This window comes from Peromyscus eremicus, chromosome 3 (genome assembly GCF_949786415.1).
Source record: "Peromyscus eremicus chromosome 3, PerEre_H2_v1, whole genome shotgun sequence".
Lineage (NCBI taxonomy): Eukaryota > Metazoa > Chordata > Mammalia > Rodentia > Cricetidae > Peromyscus > Peromyscus eremicus.
This window is the reverse complement of record NC_081418.1, coordinates 197,809-207,911: the sequence shown is the minus strand read 5'-3', so window position 1 is coordinate 207,911 and position 10,103 is coordinate 197,809. Positions and strand designations below refer to the sequence as shown.

The window sequence follows — 10,103 nt, the reverse complement described above, 5'->3', positions numbered from 1 at the left end:
GCTATTCCTTAGGTTGTAGCTACCATCTCTCTCTGCCTCTGCCTTTCTTCTTCCCGTCTCTTCTTGGATTTTTCACCTGCCTCTAAGCTGCCTTACCATAGGCCAAAACAACCCTATTTATTAGCCAATGGGAGCAACACATATTCACAGTGTACAGAAAGATATCCCACAGCAACACAATTGTCTCCCGTATTCATAGGGCCTAGTCTGATCCCATACAGGTTCCACAGTTGTTGATCTAAAGTTTCTGTGAGCTTGTGCTGTGGATATTGTTCTGTATAAATAAAACATTGATTGTCCAGTGGCCAGGCAGGAAGTATAGGTGGGACTAACAGAGAGGAGAAAGGAGAGAACAGGAAGGCGGAGAGAGACACTGCTAACCCCCGCCATGACAAGCAGCATGTGAAGATGCCGGTAAGCCACGAGCCACGTGGCAAGGTATAGATTTATAGAAATGGATAAATTTAAGATGTAAGAACTAGATAGCTAGAAGCCTGAGCCATTAGGCCAAACAGTTTAAATAATATAAGAGTCTGTGTGTTTATAAGTGGGCTGTCAGACTTTCGGGGCTTGGCGGGAGCCAGAGAGAAATTCTCCAGCCACAAGCTTGGTTCAGTTGTCTCTGTAGATTTCCCTATCATGATCTTGATCCACCCTCCCCCGCTCATATAATCCCTCTTACCACTTTTTACTGGAATCATGGAGCTCGAGCTTAGCCTGGTGCTTGACTGTGAAACTCTGCATCTACTTCCATCAGTTACTGGATGAGGGCTCTATGATGACTGTTAAGGTATTCCCCAATTTGATTACTGGGGTAGGCTAGTTCAGGCACCCTCTCCATTATTGCCAGTAGTCTAAGATGTGGTCATCCTTATGGATTCCTGGGAACTTACATGGAATATTTTCATCATAAATAAAAAGGATAGAAGGATGTAAATCAATCCTTATCTTTTAAACACACACAGATACTCAAGAAAATATTTAATTGGAAATTTAAAATTTTCTAGAGGCACATAAGGAAAACAGTCATTAAAAGTCTCCCAACCAAAAAAAGCCCAGGACCAGATGGTTTCAGTGCAGAATTCTACCAAATCTTCAAAGAAGAGATAATACTAATACTCTTTAAATTGTCCACACAATAGAAAGAGAAGAAATGTTACCAAACTCATTCTATGAGGCTACAATTACCCTGATTCCCAAGCCAAACAAAGATGCAACAAAGAAAGAGAACTACAGACCACTCTCCCTCGTGAACATTGATGCAAAAATACTCAATAAAATATTGGCAAACAGACTCCAAGAACACATCCAAACAATTATCCACCATGATCAAGTAGGCTTCATCCCAGGGATGCAAGGATGGTTCAACATATGAAAGTCTGTCAATGTAATACACCATATAAACAAACTGAAAGAAAAAAAAAACCCACATGATCATCTCACTAGGTGCTGCAAAGGCCTTTGACAAAATCCAACACCCCTTCATGATAAAGGTCATGGAGAGATCAGGAACACAGGAACATATCTAATCATAATAAAGGCAATTTACAGCAAGCCAACAGCCAACAGCCAACATCAAAGTAAATAGTTCAGATTATAATCTTAGCAAAGGTCGTTTTGAAAGACCATGCAACATGCTAGAAATAATACTAGGATTTGGTGTATTTGATTTCTTTTTCTTTTCTTTCATCTTCTTCTTCTTCTTCTTCTTCTTCTTCTTCTTCTTCTTCTTCTTCAAGATTTATTATTACATATACAGTGTTCTGCCTGCATGTATCCCCGCAGGCCAGAAGAGGGCACTAGATCTCATTACAGATGGTTGTGAGCCACCATGTGGTTGCTGGGAATTGAACTCAGGACCTCTGGAAGAGCAGACAGTGCTCTTAATCACTGAGGCAAAACCAAACCAAACCAAAACAACAAACAAATAAATCACTGAGCAATCTCTCCAGCCTGTATTTAATTTCTTGAAACCTGAAATCTTCTGCATTGTTATTCTATATTTTTGGACTATTTGGATGACAGTGTCTCCATAATCTTTGTTTGGCAGCTTTTGTTGGTGGGGTATAGAAAAGTTATTGATTTTTGTAAGTTGATTCTGTATCCTGACAGTTTTCTGAAATTGTTCAGTAGTTGTATAAATTTTCAGGTAAAAATTTTAAAAACTCTTACATATAATATCAGACCATCTGCAAATAGGGATTGTTTGACTTTCTCCTTTTCTATTTGTATTCCTATTGCCTTATCACTCCACTAGTGCTTAATATAAGATATTGAAAAATAGTAAGGCTAGTGTACAGCTCTATGTCATTCCTAATTTAATTGAAATTGTTCCAAGATTTTGTCTAATTAAGCAAATGATGGATGTAGTGTTGTCATCTATAAACTTTAGTATGCTGAAGTATATTTTCTTCAGCTTTACTTTCCATAGTACATTTAATATAAAAGCATAATGGATTTTGCCAGTCTTTTTCTGCTTCTATTTAGATAATCGTGTGAATTTTGTCTTTAGTCTCTTTGTATGATATATTTTTTTCCAGAGTTGAAAACAGTTTTACAGACCTCAAAATTTGTTAGCTACAATATAGAGAAAATATCCAGCATTGAGAAAACCCTGAATCCAGAATTGTGCAGATGTAGAAATGAAACAGAATAAAATGTGACAACATAAAAATGTGATAGTTGGACTGGATGGTGGTGCACACGCCTTTAATCCCAGCACTCGGGAGGCAGAGGCAGGCAGATCTCTGTGAGTTCGAGGCCAGCCTGGTCTACAGAGTGAGATCCAGGACAGGCACTAACACTACACAGAGAAACCCTGTCTTGAAAAAAAAATGTCACAGTTGGGAGATCACTTACTTTGTAGTTATGACTTTAGAAGGCATACTCCTTTTAATAGAATAAGGTATGTGAAGCAGTATTTGAAGGAGTTACTAAATAGCTATGTGAAGAGACCTCTCAGCATGAGGGACATAGAGATTAGATCCCCTTTTATACATGTGTGAGGAAATATATACTGATGGAAGAAACATTGGGAAACATTAAGAAAGACACTTTCTTGAAATCTCTTAATATTCAATTTCTAAATGTGGTTTCAATTGTGTTTGTAAGGGGAATCCTTGGTGCATCAGATGTCAACAGTCAGAAGGATGGATATTTATCATGGAAGCATGTAGAGAGTGCCATGTCTCTCGACGTCTAACATTGCAGACAGTGGAAAGATAAATACTATCACTTCCATTTTAAAGTAGCAAATCACTCACCAGCAAAAGACAAAATAAATTTTGGTGATTTGCAAAGTAGTGTCTTTAAGAAGACAAAAGGTACATGCAGTGTCTGCCCTGTACTATCAAAACTCACAGAAATTATTAAAGATAATAGCCAAAGAGAAAAGAAAAACGACAAGTACTTCTCATCCAGAAATTTATTAAAATAAAATTTCTCACTGGTTTTTGGGGGCAAGGACAATCATGAATATACAATCTTCATCCAGATTCTTAGTGTCATTTATTCTCCAAAAGCACTTGATGTCAGTCAAATTACACAAGAAGACAGGAAGATTCAAGACCAAGATGACAAAAATAAAATGCACACCTCATCCATGTTTGCTCAGATTTGGGACTGAATAATGGTTTTATGGGTCAAGAGTATTCAGACATATTATATATCTCATTTACATGCAAGCATATATGTAGTGGTATTTGCTCTGCCCATGATCTTCAGCTATAGGGCCTGAAAGAGTTGGTGTTTCCTGCCATTGTACATGACCTCTTAAGAGAAAAGGGAGAAGAGTCACATGCCCTTTCTCCCTGCTGCCTGCCTGTGAAGTGTATTTGCTCCTGGTCAGATCAGAGGATGACTTCAGCTGTCTACTCCATTCTGTATTCATGAGTGTATTTACCTTAATAAATTTCCCTAATACTTCTTAAACAGACTCCTCTGGATTTATTGCTTATTTGGTGCCCAACATGGGGCAAGAACCCACGACCCATTCTCTACCGACTGAGATAGCTGGGAAATGTGCTGTGGGATGTCTTTCTGTATGCTGTGAATATGTGTTGCTCTGATTGGTTGATAAATAAAGCTGCATTTGCCTATGGCTTGGCAGGATAAGGTTATTTAGTACATTTGAACTGAAGAAAAGATGAAGAAGTTGGAGGAGACACCAGCCTGCCACCAAAGGAACAAGATGCCAAAAGACCAGTAATGCCACAGCCACATGGCAACATATGGATTAATAGAAATGGGTTGAGTTAAGTTATAAGAGCTAGCTAGCAAGAATCCTGACCTATAGGCCATACAGTTTATAATAAGCCTCTGAGTGATTATTTATAAGTGACTGCGGGAGCGCAGGGCCAGGCGGGACTAAGAAACTTCTGCCTACACATATGTAGCTGTCTGGTTCTTTTTGCTTAGCAGGGAAGCCACTCATATCTTCCAGTTCTTTCTGTCCTTTGTAATATTCCCTGGAGGAACCAGAAATATTCAAGTCTAGGACTCTGTATCTGAGAACCTCATGATATGACATACAGAGTCTGGAAAACATGTTATGCAAATCATCTTCTCATGCCTCATGTGTCATGATGTCATTGATGTCCATATCATAACTGTGCTAAGGACGAATATCCCTTAAGAAAATTCATAACCAGACCTGTGCCAAAAACCATGTGTGAACACCATTGAAAATCATGTAAGTTGATTTCATTAGTAGATACTAAATAACATATGGAGTGAAAAGTTCATGAAGGGCCCATGAGCTCATATAGACACACTGAACATCATTTCTAATATTATCCAATGTAGATTTAACCAACTGTCTTATTAAATAAGAAACACAGAACCAAGACAAAGAAGAAAGCCAAGAGATCAGAGCAAGAGACTTACCTGTCTGCTGCAGCTAGCCTTTTTAGCCAAGAGAGACCTACTTCCTGTCTGTTTGTCTTTATATAGACTTTCTGTTCTGCCTTCTCATTGGTTGTAAACCCAACCACATGACCACCTCGTCACTGCCTGTTTATACAGACCTCCAGATTTTCTATGGTTGGTATTGAGATTAAAGGCGTGTGTCTCCAATGCTGGCTATATCCTTGAACACACAGAGATCTACCTAGCTCTGCCTACCAAGTTCTGGGATTAAAGGCATGCACCACCAATGCCCAGCTTTTGCTATGGCTCTAATAGCTCTGTCCCCCGGGCAACTTTATTTATTAACATACAAATAAAATCACATTTCAGTACAAATAAAATATCACCATAATCCAATATTTTCACTGTGGATCTTCACATTGCTATGTATTAATTTTACATGATATATGAAGAATCCTCAGTAACTGCATGGGTTTCCTATTAATTTAAAGCTAATAATCAGGACAAAAGCAAACATTCTCTTAGTCATCCTGAATCCAAGGAAACTTCCTTTCTTTAGTATCTACATATCAAGGCAAACAAGATTCATACCTGAGTTTTAAGTTATTTTCCTACTTCTTGTTCCTTAGTGTCCATAGATGAAAATCTTGTTATGCTGCATTATTTCACATATCAAATGCTTAATTTTCCCATTTTTTTTTATGTTTGTATGAGTAGAGTCATGGCTGATAAGCTATATATTATGTACCAAAATATCCATTGGAATTTTTCCAAAGTCATTCTTTATTATTGTTTGATTCCAGAATGTATGTTGGAAATTTATGGATATACAAGTCATTCTTGGGGGATAAAGCCTCTATAGATATATGGAGTGAGAAGAAAATAATAATATGTTGAGAGATTAATTTGGTGTGACCATTGATGCATTTGGGGACTTGATATAAGGTACGTTATTAACTTATTAAAGACATAGTCTAGAATTTGAGATAGTTTCTTCCAAGTTCTAGGTTTGAAATACATTCTTCTGTTAGATGTTATGATAAATACAGAAAGGTTAGATAGGAGGAATCAACAGAAGGAGACAAAAGAAGATTAAAATGATATAAGAAACTATATTTTGCTTTATTGAAAATGTATCTCAAAGTTTGTTGTCACTATCCCTTTTATTATCATTTAGCATACACTCAATGAGCTTCTATATGATTTTTTTTGCCTAAACAACAAGTGTGTGTGTGTGTGTGTGTGTGTGTGTGTGTGTGTGTGTGTGTGTGTGATTCTAATTTCTATGTATTTTAAATCAGGTGATGTTATATACTTTTTGCATTGTATTTTCTGAGTAACTGCTTTGAATATTTGACTCATAATCACTTGGCTATTTCTTGTCTTCCTTGCTTCCTTAAGAATTTTAGTGCTTACTTTTCTATCTGTTAGGAATATATTTGGAAATTTGATGGGAATCATATTGAATATCACTATTACTTTTGGCAACATAGTCATTTTTAAAATGTTAACTTTTTTGATCTTGTAACATGGGAGTATTTCCTGTATCCTAGTGCCTTCTTCCATTTATTATGCTGAATTAAAATGGTCTCTAAAGATATTCTTAACCATATAAATATGATTTATACTATGTAGTTTAAAAGACAATAGGAACATACATGTTTTCCTGAATACCTTCCATCAATTTTTATATGGCTAAAAATATAATTTTTATATGTATATTTTTTTGTCCTGTTAATTTGTTGAAACTATTTATCAAATCTTAGTGTTTTATTATGCAGCCCATTTTCTTTGAAATATAGGAGCTCATTGTATGCAAATATGATTGGTTTTCATCTGCACTATTCCTATCCATTTTTCTTCTAATCATTTGGATTTTTTCTCTAGGTTATTTATTTACCTCACTCCTTTTAGTTAAAAAATGCCTGAAATGATGCAATTATTTGAGAAAGGTTATAATTTGTCTTGCAGTTTGAGTAGATTATGTTCATCTTAGCAGGGAAAGCATGGCAGCTTGAAGCATAAGGTTACTTACTGACATCCATGTAGATCAGGATCCAGGAAGAAGTTTATCTTCACTCTTGGCTATCTGTCTTAATTTTTCCTTAATTCTTCCCTTGACGTTACATTATAGGATGATGAAGCCAACTTCAGACGGTTTATCAACCGTTCACTTCATCCTCTGTGTACATAGCTTCAGAAATATATTCAGCCATTTTTTAAGATGCCTGATAAAATTTAATCCAACCACATGGACAAATGGTATTATCCACTGTGATGGCTAGTTTTATGTCAAATTGGTGCAAATCAGTGAACATAAATTGAGACCACCACCACCACCTCCACCATGACCACTACCACCACTACCACCACTACCACCACCACCACCACCACCGCCACCAGATTGGCCTGTTAACAAGCCTGTAGTACATTTTCTCAACTGATAATTATTATGGAAGGGCACTACTCAATGGGAATCTTGCCATATCTGAGTGTTTGGACCAGGGGGCCATAAGAAAGCAGGGTAAAGAGAGCACGAGGACTAACCCAGTAAGAAGTAGTTCTCCATGGACTCTGCCTCAGTTCCTGTGTCCAGGTTCCTGCCTGAGCCAGTCCTGACTTCTCTGGATGGTGGAATATAAGAAGTAAAAGGAAATAAACCCATTCTTTTGATGTGGCTTTTGGTCATGGTGTTTTTTTTTTCATAGCAATAGAAAAGCAACTGAGATATCCACCTACCCTGATATCCACACTATGTAGAATGAGAGAATGGCATGATTATCTAAATTGTAATTTAGTCTCTGAAAACCACTGATGTCTTAATTTTTTAAAAATCAATCATTGTTTCAGGTTTCACATGGAATTATTTTATTCATTTGAAATTGGTTTTAGTGCAGGGTAATAGATATATGTACAATTTAATTCTGTACTTCACTGTGTATTTTTGTACCTTTTAAAAATATGAGTGTCTGATAACAGTAACTTCCTCTGGTCCACATTGGTCCTATACAGGTGCCACACACCATAAACTCCATGTAGATTAACAAGAGGCAATTCTAAAGGCTCCTGTCTCAGGTCAAGAACCAGATCCCATCCAAAAATAACACTCAGAAGGAAGACAAACTCCACATCTGGGTCAAGTGTATCATGCATCTATCTATCTATCCTTTGGCCCCAACTTCCAGAAGGGTCTCAGGGATTGGGTCATCCTAAGAACAATCATGAACATGTTGCAGCTGGCTCTGTCCCCAAGATCAACCACTCTATGCAGAAATGCTAACTGCTAGAAAACTTGTACAGCTTCATCAAGGCCATGGTCAGTTATGGCATGAACTCCATGGACCACTTCAAGTGCAATGACCTGTTCAAGAACAGGAATATGACATAGATACAAGTGTATATACTTCCACTTGTGGGAAAGGCCAAGACTAAGGCCTGTAGAGTGCTGTGGATATTAGGGTCAAATACTCAGAGAAACAATAGAGGAACTTTGATGATACTACTGTGAAGGACAGCCACTTTATCTTTGGGCTACAGACCAACAAGTATGCAAGCAAGTCTATAATGATATACAGTACAAGGTGACATCTCTGTGATGTGCTTCTACCATGCCTGGACCACTGCACAAACACATATGTCAGTCAGGTGTGCATGATAACTCCAGGGAACCAGAAACACATCTACAACACCAACATGGGCAATGACAGGTATGATAACTCTTCCATGTCCCTGAAGATGTATTACAGGGAACTAACCAGAGCTGCCATGTCTTCAGTATGGGGTGGCGATATGACTCCACATATTCCCGTAGGACTTATCATCTGACTGGGCTCCAGTCAGAGATGACAGCCAGGGTGAGGATCCTGATGGCCTACTGCCCAGAGGGGATCAGAAACAGCACAAAAGGGTGTCAGCTCCCCATATCAGCACCCTGTGTGGGTTTTGTGTTTTATTGTGGATTTTTTGTTGTTGCTTTTCTGTTTTCTTTTCTTCCTTTTATTAATTAATTTATTTATTGGTTGTTTCTGTTGTTGACTTGTTTGGAGACAGGGTCTCACTCTGTAGCCCTGGCTGTCTGGGAAATCACTCTGTAGATGAAGCTGGCCTCAAACTCACAGAGTACATTTCCCTTCCTCTGCCTGTACACAGCTGGGAAATAAGATGTGTACCACCATACACTTTTGGTGTTTTGTTTTGTTTTGCCTTTTCTTTTCTTTATTCTGATTTGTTTTGGAACTGGGCCTTACTGTGTAGCAATGTCTGTCCTGTAGCTGATCATAATTTTCCTGCCTCAGGTTCCTGAGAGCTGGCAACAGGCATGAGTTACTCATCTTCTCTTCTCCCCCAACACATTTTGCTTCCTTCTCAGTGTTGACACAACAAGCAGGAAACAATAGGGTGGGACAACCAGGCTGTGGATTTCCCTGCAGGCTAAGGGTCAAGCTTTGCATGTGTTCCAAAGTTTCTGATTTCTTCATCTCTTTCACATCAGTCTCTTGTTTATAAACTCATGTAAATTGCAGACAGTTTCAATAAAAGAAAACAAGAGTTTTTGTATTTTGTTGTTTGCTCAGGGAAAGGGATGTGGGTACATCCAAGGGTTTCAAGTACTGCAGACATTCTGAGGGCCTCTGTCTTCCTAATGCCCTCAGACCTCACCCTCCCACTCCCCAGTGGGTTAACTGAGGTCTGAATAGGGCTTTGGAACTGAATGAGAAGTCCCTGTGTCACCCACACCTGCAGCCCTCTCTGGTTCCTCTGGGTTTTGTATCTCCCAGCTCTTTCTGTATAAGCCTGATTAACTGTGCTGGATCTGCCCCATCCCTGAAGTTCTGCACACAACTCACAGGGGCTTCTGTAATGTGAGATAATGTGAAATACCCTGTTTGGACCAAAAAGAATAAAAATCTCTGTTTTTAAATGGGGGAAAAAGAAATTAAAGAAAGGAATGAGGTGGCTGTAATTTTATGCACTGATGAAGCATCCTCTTATGTTTTCTGTTGATCTCCAAGTCTGTTTTGTACCATTTCTATTTTAGTTTTATTATTATAGCTGTGTAATACAACTTGAAAATAGGTAATTGCTCCAGATTTGTTCTTTTTACTTAGGGTTCTTTGTATATCTGGGATCTTTGTGCTTCCATAGAAACTTTAGGAATTTGTTCTCTTTCTGTGAATAATTTCATTAGAATTTTGATGAGCATTGCATTGAATTTCCAAAGTATTGTAGCACATTGC

General features: G+C 38.0%; 1 pseudogene; it reads left to right on the top strand.

The window, feature by feature from the left end:
- The first annotated feature begins 3,968 nt into the window (after positions 1-3,968).
- The window catches only part of LOC131905578 (calponin-2-like), a 34,697-nt pseudogene continuing 28,562 nt past the window's right edge, over positions 3,969-10,103 (top strand).